This window comes from Bufo gargarizans, chromosome 3, assembly GCF_014858855.1.
Source record: "Bufo gargarizans isolate SCDJY-AF-19 chromosome 3, ASM1485885v1, whole genome shotgun sequence".
NCBI lineage: Eukaryota > Metazoa > Chordata > Amphibia > Anura > Bufonidae > Bufo > Bufo gargarizans.
The window spans coordinates 218517067-218532262 of NC_058082.1; positions in this window are offsets into that span (position 1 = coordinate 218517067).

The following is a 15196-nucleotide window of genomic DNA, read 5'->3' on the forward strand; positions in this document are numbered from 1 at the left end:
ATCTATCATAACTAAATGGAAAAAACATGGCACAACAGCAAACCTGCCAAGAGACGACCTCCCTCCAAAACTCACAGACTGGGCAAGGAGGGCATTAATCAGAGAGGCAGCACAGAGACCTAAGGTAACCCTGGAGGAGCTGCAGAGTTCCACAGCAGAAACTGGAGTATCTGTACATAGGACCACAATAAGCCATACGCTCCATAGCGTTGGGATTTATGGCAGAGTGGCCAGAAGAAAGCCATTACTTTCAGCTAAAAACAAAAAGGCAAGTTGTGAGTTTGCGAAAAGGCATGTGGGAGACTCCCAAAATGTATGGAGGAAGGTGCTCTGTGTAGCTGGCCAGCTAAGACCTGTCCTAGGTTGCTAATATAACTCATATGTTTATACAGCTAAACCTGCCAATAACCTTAATAGAGTTCCTATGTTTGTGTGTTAAAGACAAAAGCAGAGTTATTTACAGTGACTTCATGTTTGGATGTCATATAACTGTTATATATTGTGTTCACAGAAGCAGAAAAGATAATATGCCTTTAAAGCGAACCTTTCACCTGCATTTCACTTAATAAACTATCAAAAGTACCTTATAGATCATCCTCATTGTGTTATCATACAGTCTTGTCCCGCTTTTCTGCCATGTATATGCATGAAAAAAATCACCTTATAAAGTACTCTTCTCCAGCTCCACAAGTCACGATAGAAGTCAAGGGGGTAGCCCTTCCCTCACTCCAGGCTGTAACTCCCCTGCCCTAACCCCACCTCTATGCAGTCTAATTGACACTCGCCTCAGTCGCCGGGACCGCGCTTGTACAGGCGGCGCATGCGCCGTCGGCCTCAGTAGCAGCGCGATCCCGTCTATCGCACGGACTCAAGAGCGATCCTGTAATTCAGTACAAGACTGTATGATAACACAATGAGGATGATCTATAAGGTACTTTTGATAGTTTATTAAGTGAAATGCAGGTGAAAGGTTCGCTTTAAGATTCATTATATGGATGTGAGGTAAGCTCAATGACACAGCAGAAACAAAAGAAAGCATAGAGTTAAACTGTTGTTGCTGGGCAGGAGTCTAGACCAAATTACAGCCAGCCTTACACACAGTAGGAGTTTTGACCAATTACAGCAAGCCTCACACAAAGCTTGTGTGGGAAATTCCCCTAGCAGGAGCTGCTGGAATAATTATTCACCAGAGAGGTAGCTGAACAGACACACACTCCACTAAGAGCTGTGTTTTATGGAAGCAGAGAGGCCAAAATATTTAAAACAGTTATATAATGTTCCTACTGTTAATATAGTGATTAGAACTGTATACTGAACCAGTTATATCTGTGTTTACTTACAGTTCAACCAATTGCAAATACCATACAATTGCAACCATTCAAATTCCATATGGCAATCCACATTGCATACGACCATACCAGATCATACTGAACCAATCTACAAATAGTTACTGCTAACTGCATACTGCAAATTGCGACCAAATTCAGCAACTAGAACTATTAGTTAGACCTCAAATATACCTCTCAGAGAGATCATAAAGTGCTTAAATAACTTAAAGTGAGAGTACAGATACACAAGAGAGAAATATATCCACCATTTTATGTTGATCGACAAGACTGAACAGTTGAACCACCATCTTATGCATACCACCATTTTGTGATATCTTTGAGACTAAAATTTAACATTTCGACCAAAGAAAACGTTATGTCTGGCGCAAATCCAACACATCACCCAAAGAACACTATCCCCACAGTGAAACATGGTGGTGGCTGCATCATGCTGTGGAGATGTTTTTCAGCAGCTGGGACTGGGAAACTGGTCAGAGTTGAGGGAAAGATGGATGGTGCTGAATACAGGTATATTCTTGAGCAAAACCTGTACCACTCTGTACGTGATTTGAGGCTAGGACGGAGGTTCACCTTCCAGCAGTACAATGACCCCAAACACACTGCTAAAGCAACACTTAAGTGGTTTAAGGGGAAACATGTAAATGTGTTGGAATGGCCTAGTTAAAGCCCAGATCTTAATCCAATAGAAAATCTGTGGTCAGACTTAAAGATTGCTGTTCACAAGGGCAAACCAACCAACTTGAAGGAGCTGGAGCAGTTTTGCAAGGAGGAATGGGCAAAAATCCCAGTGGTTAGATGTGGCAAGCTCATAGAGACTTATCCAAAGCGACTTTTAGCAGTGATTTTCGCTAAATGTGGCTCCTACAGAGTATTGACTTTAGGGGGGGGGGGGGTGAATAGTTATACACATTTACTTTTTCTGTTATTTTGTTCTATTAGTAGTTTGCTTCACAATAAAAAAATATATAAAAATCTTCAAAGTTGTGGGCATGTTCTGTAAATTTAATGATGCAAATCCTCAAACAATGCATGTTAATTCTAGGTTGTGAGGTACCAAAACACGAAAAAAGGGGTGAATACTTTTGCAAGGCACTGTATATACAGATAAACACATACACAAACACACACACACATATACAATTCCCAAAGAACGAGGCAGCACTTCCAGATTGGCGTGAAAGGGTGAGGACCCCAAACTTTAATATCCCAGCAACGTTTCGGCCCACTCAATGAGGCCTTTGTCAAGCTAGGAGGAATTGCACCCAGTACACACTATCCGACTGTGCGGTATTTGCAAGAATATATACAGTACAGACCAAAAGTTTGGACACACCTTCTCATTCAAAGAGTTTTCTTTATTTTCATGACTATGAAAATTGTAGATTCACACTGAAGGCATCAAAACTATGAATTAACACATGTGGAATTATATACTTATCAAAAAAGTATGAAACAACTGAAAATATGTCATATCCCAGGTTCTTCAAAGTAGCCACATTTTGCTTTGCACACTCTTGGCATTCTCTTGATGAGCTTCAAGAGGTAGTCACCTGAAATGGTCTTCCAACAGTCTTGAAGGAGTTCCCAGAGATGCTTAGCACTTGTTGGCCCTTTTGCCTTCACTCTGCGGTCCAGCTCACCTCAAACCATCTCGATTGGGTTCAGGTCCGGAGACTGTGGAGGCCAGGTCATCTGGCGCAGCACCCCATCACTCTCCTTCATGGTCAAATAGCCCTTACACAGCCTGGAGGTGTGTTTGGGGTCATTGTCCTGTTGAAAAATAAATGATGGTCCAACTAAACGCAAACCGGATGGAATAGCATGCCGGTAGCCATGCTGGTTCAGTATGCCTTCAATTTTGAATAAATCCCCAACAGTGTCACCAGCAAAGCACCCCCACACCATCACACCTCCTCCTCCATGCTTCACGGTGGGAACCAGGCATGTAGAGTCCATCCGTTCACCTTTTCTGCGTCGCACAAAGACACGGTGGTTGGAACCAAAGATCTCAAATTTGGACTCATCAGACCAAAGCACAGATTTCCATTGGTCTAATGTCCATTCCTTGTGTTCTTTAGCCCAAACAAGTCTCTTCTGCTTTTTGCCTGTCCTTAGCAGTGGTTTCCTAGCAGATATTCTACCATGAAGGCCTGATTCACACAGTCTCCTCTTAACAGTTGTTCTAGAGATGTGTCTGCTGCTAGAACTCTGTGTGGCATTGACCTGGTCTCTAATCTGAGCTGCTGTTAACCTGCGATTTCTGAGGCTGGTGACTCGGATGAACTTATCCTCCGCAGCAGAGGTGACTCTTGGTCTTCCTTTCCTGGGGCGGTCCGCATGTGAGCCAGTTTCTTTGTAGCGCTTGATGGTTTTTGTGACTGCACTTGGGGACACTTTCAAAGTTTTCCTAATTTTTCGGACTGACTGACCTTCATTTCTTAAAGTAATGATGGCTAGTAGTTTTTCTTTACTTAGCTGCTTTTTTCTTGCCATAATACAAATTCTCTATTCAGTAGGACTATCAGCTGTGTATCCACCTGACTTCTCCACAACGCAACTGATGGTCCCAACCCCATTTATAAGGCAAGAAATCCCACTTATTAAACCTGACAGGGCACACCTGTGAAGTGAATACCATTTCAGGTGACTACCTCTTGAAGCTCATCAAGAGAATGCCAAGAGTGTGCAAAGCAGTAATCAAAGCAAAAGGTGGCTACTTTGAAGAACCTAGAATATGACATATTTTCAGTCGTTTCACACTTTTTTGTTATGTTTATAATTCCACATGTGTTAATTCATAGTTTTGATGCCTTCAGTGTGAATCTACAATTTTCATAGTCATGAAAATAAAGAAAACTCTTTGAATGAGAAGGTGTGTCCAAACTTTTGGTCTGTACTGTATATATATATATATATATATACACAGATAAACACATACACAAACGCACACATATACACAGACATACACACAGAGATACACACACAAGCACATATACATATATACACACAGATAAACACATACACACATTTATATACACACACACATATATACACAAACATATATACAGTGAAAAACAGAAGTATTTGAACACCCTGCGATTTTGCAAGTTCTCCCACTTAGAAATCATGGAGGGGTCTGAAATTCACATTGTAGGTTCATTCCCACTCTGAGAGACAGAATAAAAAAGAAAAAAAAGAAAAAGGAAATCACATTGTATGATTTTTAAAGAATTTATTTGTCTTGCACTGCTGAACATAAGTATTTGAACACCTGAGAAACAGCAGGAATTCTGGCTTTCAAAGACCAGTTACTGTGCTTTTAAAAAGTCCACCTCTACTTCACTCATTTATCTAACTTAGTAGCACCTGTCTGAGGTCTTTCAAGACACCTGTCCACCCCATAGTCAGTCAGACGCCAACTACTACCATGGGCAAGACCAAAGAGCTGTCAAAAGACACCAGAGACAAAATTGTGGACCACCACAAGGCTGGATAGGGCTACGGGGCAATCACCAAACGATTGTCAGTCTCCCTCGGACTGGGGCTCCATGCAAGATCTCACCTCGTTGGGTATCACTGATGATAAGAAAGGTGAGGAATCAGCCCAGAACTACAAGGGAGGATCTGGTCAATGACATGAAGAGAGCTGGGAACACAGTTTCAAAGGTCACTGTCGGTGGAACACTACACCGTCATGGTTTCAAATCATGCATTGCACGGAAGGTTCCCCTGCTCAAATGATCACATGTCTGAAGTTTGCCAATGACCATCTGGATGATCCAGAGGAGGTATGGGAGAAAGTCATGTGGTCAGATGAGACCAAAGTAGAACTTTTTGGTCTAAACTTCACTCGTCGTGATTGGAGGAAAAAGAAGGATGAGTTGAATCCCAAGAACACCATCCCTACTGTGAAGCATGGGGGTGGTAACATCATGCTTTGGGGTGCTTTTCTGTGAAGGGAACAGTATGACTGCACTGTATTAAGGAGAGGATGAATGGGGCCATTTATTGTAAGATTTTCAGCAACAACCTCCTTCCCTCATTGAAGATGGGTCGTGGCTGGGTCTTCCAACATGACAAGGACCCGAAAGCACACAGCCAGGATAACAAGGAGAAGCATATCAAGGTTTTGGAGTGGCCTAGCCCAGGGATGGGCAAACTGCGGCTCTCCAGCTGTTGTAAAACTACAAATCCCATCATGCCCTGCTGTAGGCTGATAGCTGTAGTCAGACAGGGCATACTGGGAGTTGTAGTTTTGCAACAGCTGGAGAGCCGCAGTTTGCCCATCCCTGGCCTAGCCAGTCTCCAGACCTAAATCCAATAGAACATCTCTGGAGGGAGCTGAAACTCCATGTTGCTCAGCGACAGCCCCGAAGCCTGACAGATCTAGAAGAGATCTGTGTGGAGGAGTGAGCCAAAATTCCTGTTGCAGTGTATGCAAACCTGGTCAAGAACTACAGGAAACGTTTGATTTTGCAAACAAAGGCTTCTGTACCAAATATTAACACTGATTTTCTCAGGTGTTCAAATACTTATGTTCAGCAGTGCAAGACAAATAAAATCTTTAAAAATCATACAATGTGATTTCCTGATTTTTTTTTGTATTCTGTGTCTCAGAGTGGGAATGCACCTACAATGTGAATTTCAGACCCCTCCATGATTTCTAAGTGAGAGAACTTGCAAAATTGCAGGGTGTTCAAATACTTCTGTTCCATATATATATATATTGTAAGGGATCGTCTCTTTTCAGGGGGTCACACTCACAGATATCTTCGCAGACACGATTATAATGTCCAAACTCTTGCTTTATTTCAGACACTTTAGCAAAGCACAGGTTAAGAAGTCGCAGCTTCAACTTATCACGTGTGATATCCACACAAAATAACAAACGGTTGGCTAGGCTCTAACTAAACACAAGTGTTTCCTTGACTCACCTAGAGAGCCCTGTTCACACATGGAACACAAATGCGGCTTTCCTATATTTGAAATATACAATAAATTATTCACACAACTAGCATATGTGTTGTGCGAATAATTTATTGTATATTTCAAATACTTTCATAGTTCATAGGAAAGTTTTGAAAAAAATCTAAAAAAGAGGGCGTAGATTTTTAAAATGCACAGGATTTATTAACAATGTAATCCACCCAATAGATGGCATAAGGGAATTTATCCAAAATTTCTAGCAAGATGTGCCAATTTTATCACACAGGGTGTAGAACTGTGATAGAGCTGGTGTAGTTTCTGCTTGTCTTATCTAAGTTTATGGTGTCTAAATTTAGCTCCACCTCGAATTCAATTGAATGGGAGCAGCTCTACAGTAACCAGGTATAGCCAGTACACTGTGTACAGAGCTGTGATCGGCAGAAGTCAGCCCCCTGCCACTGTGATACTGAAATTCCAGAAAAAAACCTTAATTCATAATCTCTACACTGATTCAGTCTTAAAAATTTGATATTTGGTACTACAATTACTTGGACTCTGCTGTTTGTTCACACACAGCACATTGATGGAAGCATACTCTAAAGTCTGTGATGACAGTAAACTGTCACAGTTCTTGGTTCACCAGCCTTATGACCAGGGAGCCAGCCAGACGACTGAGCCACAGACCCTGGACCATCAACCAGCTTTTGGTCAGGGAGCCAGCCTTCTGAGAAAGAGAGGGACAGCTAGCTCGGGCCTTTCCTCAGCATGAAGCCTTCTTATGCCAGGGAGGAGACTGGAGAAGCAAACTCAATGCATTGCCTGTATTGTTTTGCACATGAGATCCCCCAGTAAAGAAGCACATTGGTTTACTGCAAACCCTGACTCTCCGGACTTATTTCCCATTGGAGTGCACCATGCCTTACTATCTCTTCTGGAGAGCAGCCACACATGCTGTCAACTCCAGAGGACCCAGCATAGCGTTGGGGCCAACCCAAACCCTGCCACTGCACCTACATTACTAATATACCTTCATACACACCTGTATGTACTACATATATATGATTTTCACACCTGCATACACACACTCTGAACAATTAAAGGGTTTCTACCACTTCGTTGCACATATTTAGCTGTCAGACACTAGCGATCCGCTAGTGTCTGCTCTGCCCAACCATCCTAATATAATTGCTTTTGGGGCAGCCGTTTTGCTAAAAAAAGAACTTGTATTAATATGCTAATGAGCCTCTAGGTGCTATGGGGGCGTCATTAGCACCTAGAGGCTCCGTCTACCTTCACGAAACTGCCGCCGCCCAGCGCGTCCCTCCAGCCCGCCCATCTCCTCCTGAATGCGATCCTCCTTGTGAGTGCCTGTATTCGGCGCATGCGCAGTGAATGTCTGACAGCTTCCCTGCTCAGACATCTCCACTGCGCCTGTTCCTTGGAGCACTATGGCGTCATCGCGCAGGCGCAGTGGAGATGTCTGAGCAAGGAAGCGGTCAGACATTCATTGCGCATGCGCAGAATACATACGCTCACAAGGAGGATCGCATTCAGGAGGAGATGGGCGGGCTGGAGGGACGCGCTGGGCGGCGGCAGTTTCTGAAGGTAGACGGAGCCTCTAGGTGCTAATGACGCCCCCATAGCACCTAGAGGCTCATTAGCATATTAATACAAGTTCTTTTTTTAGCAAAACGGCTGCCCCAAAAGCAATTATATTAGGATGGTTGGGCAGAGCAGACACTAGCGGATCGCTAGTGTCTGACAGCTAAATATGTGCAACGAAGTGGTAGAAACCCTTTAAATGCATGTCTTACACGCAGTCCACAGGTCTTGGTAGGCTCCATGCACACCTGTATACACTACACACACTCTGCACACCAGAGGCTTCACACACTTGGATAGACAACACTAGCATAAACACTACACACGTTTTCCCACCTACATAAAAAGAGTACATACACAGGTTTCATGCACATTTAAGTCCTGTGTACTTTTCCAGGAAGACCCCTATTTACGCTAATTTAAAGGGGTTGTCTCACTTCAGTAAGTGCAATTTATCATGAAGAGAAAATTAATACAAGCCACTTACTAATGTATTGTTATTATCCATATTGCTTCCTTTGCTGTCTGGATGATTTTTTCTACCACATTATACACTGCTTGTTTCCATGGTTACAGACCACCCTGCAGTCCATCAGTGGTGGTCATGCTTGCACAATATAGGTGCTAGTCTCAGGAACTTCCACTGCCCAGGAGTAAAGAAGCACTAACATTTGTTAGAACAGGCGACGGTCACAAATTATGGGCAAATCATGTGATCATGAGGTAAATGCTGAGTGACTGTTTAAAAAATAATAATAATAAATTCTATTTGCCCCCGTCCTGCAAGAAGCTGATGTTTCCAGTATAGTTTTCAACTGTATCCACAATCTGAGAATGCGGGTACAGTTGACAGTTGTGCCTAGTCCTGGTGCAAGTCCACTGTCTGGCTGCTAGTTGAAGCAGTGTCCCGCCCCAATGCAAAAGCCAGCCTGAGCATCTTCATCAAAATAGTCAGATCATGATGAGGGAAGGTACTTCACTGACAGCAGAAGGACCTGTCCCACATTACACAAGTAATCCATTGATTTGAAAGGCTACTATCTTATACTTAATTTACTATGAGGGGGCTCTGCAGGGAAACTAAACACTTACTGCACGATTCCCCCTAAGATTACAGCTGATGAAACTCTTCTAACAAGTAGGAATTGTCCAAAGTGGAGAACCCCTTTTAAACAGTAATAATAATGATAATGTTCTCTAACACACGACAGAACTACAGTACTGTGACAAAGTTTTAAGCAAGTTGGGAAAAAATGCTGCAGAGTTAGAATACTTCCAAAAGTCGAAGTGTTAATATTTTATTTTTTATCAATTAACAAAATGCAAAGTGAATGAACAGGAGAAATCTAAATCAAATCGAAATTTGGTGTGACCACCCTTTGCCTTCAAAACCGCATACATTTTTCTAGGTACACATACACACAGTTTTTGAAGGAACTCAACAGGGAGGTTGTACCAAACATCTTAAAGAACTAACCACAGAACTTATGTGGATGTAGACTTGCCTAAATCTTTCTGTCTCTTTAGGTAACCCCAGACAGACTCAATGATGTTGAGATCAGGGCTGTGTGGGGACCATATCATCACTTCCAGAACTTCTTGTACATTGAAAATAGTTCTTAATGGATCATTGTCCTGCTGCAGAATACATTTGGAGGCATTTGCTAAAATACAGCTCCAAACTTGCAAGGAAACTTCATCATGCTTAACTGTTGTCTGCAGGTACTCATTATTCCACCACTCTCCAGCCCTTTGGGAAACAAGCCGCTTTCTTTTACAGCCAAATATAAAAAAAATTGACTCATCAGTCCAGAGAACCTTCTGCCATTTTCATGCACCCCAGTTTCTATGTTTTCATGCATAGTTGAGTCGCTTGGCTTTGTTTCCACTCCACCAAAACTCATGTACCAAAACAAGGAACTTGGGTGCAGGAAAATGGTAAAGAACTTAGGGGCACATTTATTAAGACCAGCATTTTAGACTCCAGTCTTAATAAAGCCCTAAACTGGCGGTGTAACCACTGAAGTTATGAAGCGGCGCAGGCTCTCCATAATTTTGCCGCATCCAGCGCCAGTTCTAAATGTAAGACAGCTTCCGAGCTGTCTTACATTTAGACAATTTTCTACGCCTAAAACAGGCGTAGAAAATGATGAATGAGATGTGCCTGCCGATAGCTCCTAAAATATGCCATCTGCACCCGAAATGTACCTAATTTAGGCATATTTCAGATTAATAAATGACCCCCTTAGTGTTTGGAGATCCTTCTGTGATATTGTTGGTGCTTTTATTAAATCTCCAAATACTCTCCTTGCCTGGGTTGTGAGTTTTGGTGGGCAGCCTTCTCTTGTCATGTAGACATGCCATTTCATTCCCATTTTCTTATAATGTATTTAATGGTGCTCCGTTGGATATTCAAAGTTTGAGATTTTTTTCATAACTCATCCTTATCTATGCTTCTACACAGGAGCAGTATAAGTTAAATCCACGGCACTCCAAGAGTTGGTGCAAAAAGAGTAATCTCATTTAATTCTTAATAAACAGAATGCTGTTTGGTATACATCCAGTGCAAATGTATATACATATAGTATTTATGCCATATCAGATAAAGAAATATATCCCGAACGTTTCGGTCTGTGCGACCTTCTTCAGCGGGATCTAAAGAGATATATAACATGCATAGACTGTAATTACACAAATTTCTGAGTATAATAGACATGCTGTATAAATTAAGAAAAAATTGAGCAAAGCAGCGTTACATAATTTTAAGTCCTAATGGTGAATCTAAAGGGATAGGGGGTGAAAAGGCACACAGGGTGAGGGTTGAAAAGCGAAAACCACAGTGGGCACAGGAGTCAGAGTTACTTATATACAGGGAGTGCAGAATTATTAGGCAAGTTGTATTTTTGAGGATTCATTTTATTATTGAACAACAACCATGTTCTCAATGAACCCAAAAAACTCATTAATATCAAAGCTGAATATTTTTGGAAGTAGTTTTTAGTTTGTTTTTAGTTTTAGCTATTTTAGGGGGATATCTGTGTGTGCAGGTGACTATTACTGTACATAATTATTAGGCAACTTAACAAAAAACAAATATATACCCATTTCAATTATTTATTTTTACCAGTGAAACCAATATAACATCTCAACATTCACAAATATACATTTCTGACATTCAAAAACAAAACAAAAACAAATCAGTGACCAATATAGCCACCTTTCTTTGCAAGGACACTCAAAAGCCTGCCATCCATGGATTCTGTCAGTGTTTTGATCTGTTCACCATCAACATTGCGTGCAGCAGCAACCACAGCCTCCCAGACACTGTTCAGAGAGGTGTACTGTTTTCCCTCCTTGTAAATCTCACATTTGATGATGGACCACAGGTTCTCAATGGGGTTCAGATCAGGTGAACAAGGAGGCCATGTCATTAGATTTTCTTCTTTTATACCCTTTCTTGCCAGCCACGTTGTGGAGTACTTGGACGCGTGTGATGGAGCATTGTCCTGCATGAAAATCATGTTTTTCTTACCTTGCAGACTTCTTCCTGTACCACTGCTTGAAGAAGGTGTCTTCCAGAAACTGGCAGTAGGACTGGGAGTTGAGCTTGACTCCATCCTCAACCCAAAAAGGCCCCACAAGCTCATCTTTGATGATACCAGCCCAAACCAGTACTCCACCTCCACCTTGCTGGCGTCTGAGTCGGACTGGAGCTCTCTGCCCTTTACCAATCCAGCCATCTGGCCCATCAAGACTCTCATTTCATCAGTCCATAAAACCTTCGAAAAATCAGTCTTGAGATATTTCTTGGCCCAGTCTTGACGTTTCAGCTTGTGTGTCTTGTTCAGTGGTGGTCGTCTTTCAGCCTTTCTTACCTTGGCCATGTCTCTGAGTATTGCACACCTTGTGCTTTTGGGCACTCCAGTGATGTTGCAGCTCTGAAATATGGCCAAACTGGTGGCAAGTGGCATCTTGGCAGCTGCACGCTTGACTTTTCTCAGTTCATGGGCAGTTATTTTGTGCCTTGGTTTTTCCACACGCTTCTTGCGACCCTGTTGACTATTTTGAATGAAACGCTTGATTGTTCGATGATCACGCTTCAGAAGCTTTGCAATTTTAAGAGTGCTGCATCCCTCTGCAAGATATCTCACTATTTTTGACTTTTCTGAGCCTGTCAAGTCCTTCTTTTGACCCATTTTGCCAAAGGAAAGGAAGTTGCCTAATAATTATGCACACCTGATATAGGGTGTTGATGTCATTAGACCACACCCCTTCTCATTACAGAGATGCACATCACCTAATATGCTTAATTGGTAGTAGGCTTTCGAGCCTATACAGCTTGGAGTAAGACAACATGCATAAAGAGGATGATGTGGTCAAAATACTCATTTGCCTAATAATTCTGCACGTAGTGTAGATAGCAGTTTAGAAAGCTGGGTTAGCTTATAAGTAAGTCTTCTCTATGTTGCCATCATTCTATATCGCAGTATAAGGCAAGGAGGTCCTGACATACCTGAAGGCAAGGAGAGTATAGGCGTGCGCTGGATATGAATTCAGGGTGGATCTGGCGCCCTTTTTAATCCATGTATGGGCGGCGCTCCACGGTGACGTGTGAGCGTCTGTGTGGAGTGAACGCACGCGCCGGAGTGACGTCGTCGAGCGCTTGGTGATGACGTTGTCCTGTGGTAGTAGGCTTGCTGGAGCGAGTATATCTCCCGTTCGGGAGGAGGAGCGTGCGTCCGGACGTAGTGCGTGCGCGCGCGCATGCGCATATTGACTCTTAGTTGTGGTGTGGGCAACGGAATGGGCAATGGTAAAACGGGAGTATCGTGGGGGCTAATGAAATTGTGGAGGCGGCTGTATATCACATGGGGGAGATATAGTCCAACTGAAATGGATGGTAGCATCTAGATATATCTCCATTTTGTGGTGGCTGCTCGGTCATACAATATAATCGTCAGATAATAGATACTATTCTGTGGTAATCTTTAGGTATACATTATATGTTCAGAAATCAAAGATCAAAATTCAGAGATCAAAATTCAAAGAATGTAAATAGCAATACATCATAAGCATTTATAAATGTGTCATAGTGGTGCGGTATATGACCATGATTGTATGTACGAACAGAGTGCCATAAAGGAGGAAATATCAAACAAGGTGGTTGCAGTTATGATGCATTAGGGAAAGGAAATATTAGTAATGCGGATACAGGAATATGGAAATCTGGGAAAAACTGCTAGCATGGGTTGAGATAGGAGGGGAAAGGAAGGGGTTAGGGAGGGAGGGGGAGGGGGGAAGGGGGAAAAAGGGAAAGGAGGGTGGGGAAAAGGGGTAATAATCTCACCCATGTTCGCCTAGTCCCCATCAACGATTCTAGAACAAGGAAATGAAATAAAAATGAGTTATCGTCATGATAATATACGAAAGTCACATTCCCTATTGAGACCTTTCGGTTCAAGTGTGTCCAGTTTGTGAATCCAGTATGATTCCCTTTGTTGTAGGAGTGCAATCCTGTTGCCCCCGCGTCTTGGTTGATGTACATGTTCGATGACCTGGAACCGAAGTTGTGTGATTTGGTGTTTATGTTTTTCAAAGTGTGCCGGTATGGGCAAAAGGAGTTGCTTTGTCCGTATAGTGGATTTATGTTTGCATATACGATCGCGGATGTGTTGGGTAGTTTCACCGACGTAGACGAGTCCGCACGGACACTTGATCATGTAAACGACAAAGGATGAGTCACATGTAAAGTAATCCTTAATATGGAACTGTTTACCTGTGCGTGGATGTGTGATCAAATCACCTTTCAGAATATTCGAGCATTGTCCACAGTGCAGGCATGGGAATGTTCCATATTTGGGATTTTGCAAAAAACGTTGTTTCGGGATCTTCTGGATCCCGCCGAAGTCCGCTCGGATTAGTTTGTCTCTTATATTTGGTCCTCTTTTGTAGCATGTCCGTGGGGGGTTTTCGAATTCTTTGACCGATGGGTACGCATTTTGTAGGATCGACCAGTTCTGGCGCACTATACTGTGTATTTTAGGCATGAAGGGATGGTAAGTGGTGACACAGGGAATACGAGGTGTGTCTATCCCTAATGCATCATAACTGCAACCACCTTGTTTGATATTTCCTCCTTTATGGCACTCTGTTCGTACATACAATCATGGTCATATACCGCACCACTATGACACATTTATAAATGCTTATGATGTATTGCTATTTACATTCTTTGAATTTTGATCTCTGAATTTTGATCTTTGATTTCTGAACATATAATGTATACCTAAAGATTACCACAGAATAGTATCTATTATCTGACGATTATATTGTATGACCGAGCAGCCACCACAAAATGGAGATATATCTAGATGCTACCATCCATTTCAGTTGGACTATATCTCCCCCATGTGATATACAGCCGCCTCCACAATTTCATTAGCCCCCACGATACTCCCGTTTTACCATTGCCCATTCCGTTGCCCACACCACAACTAAGAGTCAATATGCGCATGCGCGCGCGCACGCACTACGTCCGGACGCATGCTCCTCCTCCCGAACGGGAGATATACTCGCTCCAGCAAGCCTACTACCACAGGACAACGTCATCACCAAGCGCTCGACGACGTCACTCCGGCGCGTGCGTTCACTCCACACAGACGCTCACACGTCACCGTGGAGCGCCGCCCATACACGGATTAAAAAGGGCGCCAGATCCACCCTGAATTCATATCCAGCGCACGCCTATACTCTCCTTGCCTTTAGGTATGTCAGGACCTCCTTGCCTTATACTGCGATATAGAATGATGGCAACATATAGAAGACTTACTTATAAGCTAACCCAGCTTTCTAAACTACTATCTATATAGGTAACTCTGACTCCTGTGCCCACTGTGGTTTTCGCTTTTTAACCCTCACCCTGTGTGCCTTTTCACCCCCTATCCCTTTAGATTCACCATTAGGACTTAAAATTATGTAACGCTGCTTTGCTCAATTTTTTCTTAATTTATACAGCATGTCTATTATACTCAGAAATTTGTGTAATTACAGTCTATGCATGTTATATATCTCTTTAGATCCCGCTGAAGAAGGTCGCACAGACCGAAACGTTCGGGATATATTTCTTTATCTGATATGGCATAAATACTATATGTATATAAATTTGCACTGGATGTATACCAAACAGCATTCTGTTTATTAAGAATTAAATGAGATTACTCTTTTTGCATCAACTCTTGGAGTGCCGTGGATTTAACTTATACTGTCTAAACCACTCTCACAGGCACCCTCACTGGATCCAAGGTGTGCAGAGTACACAA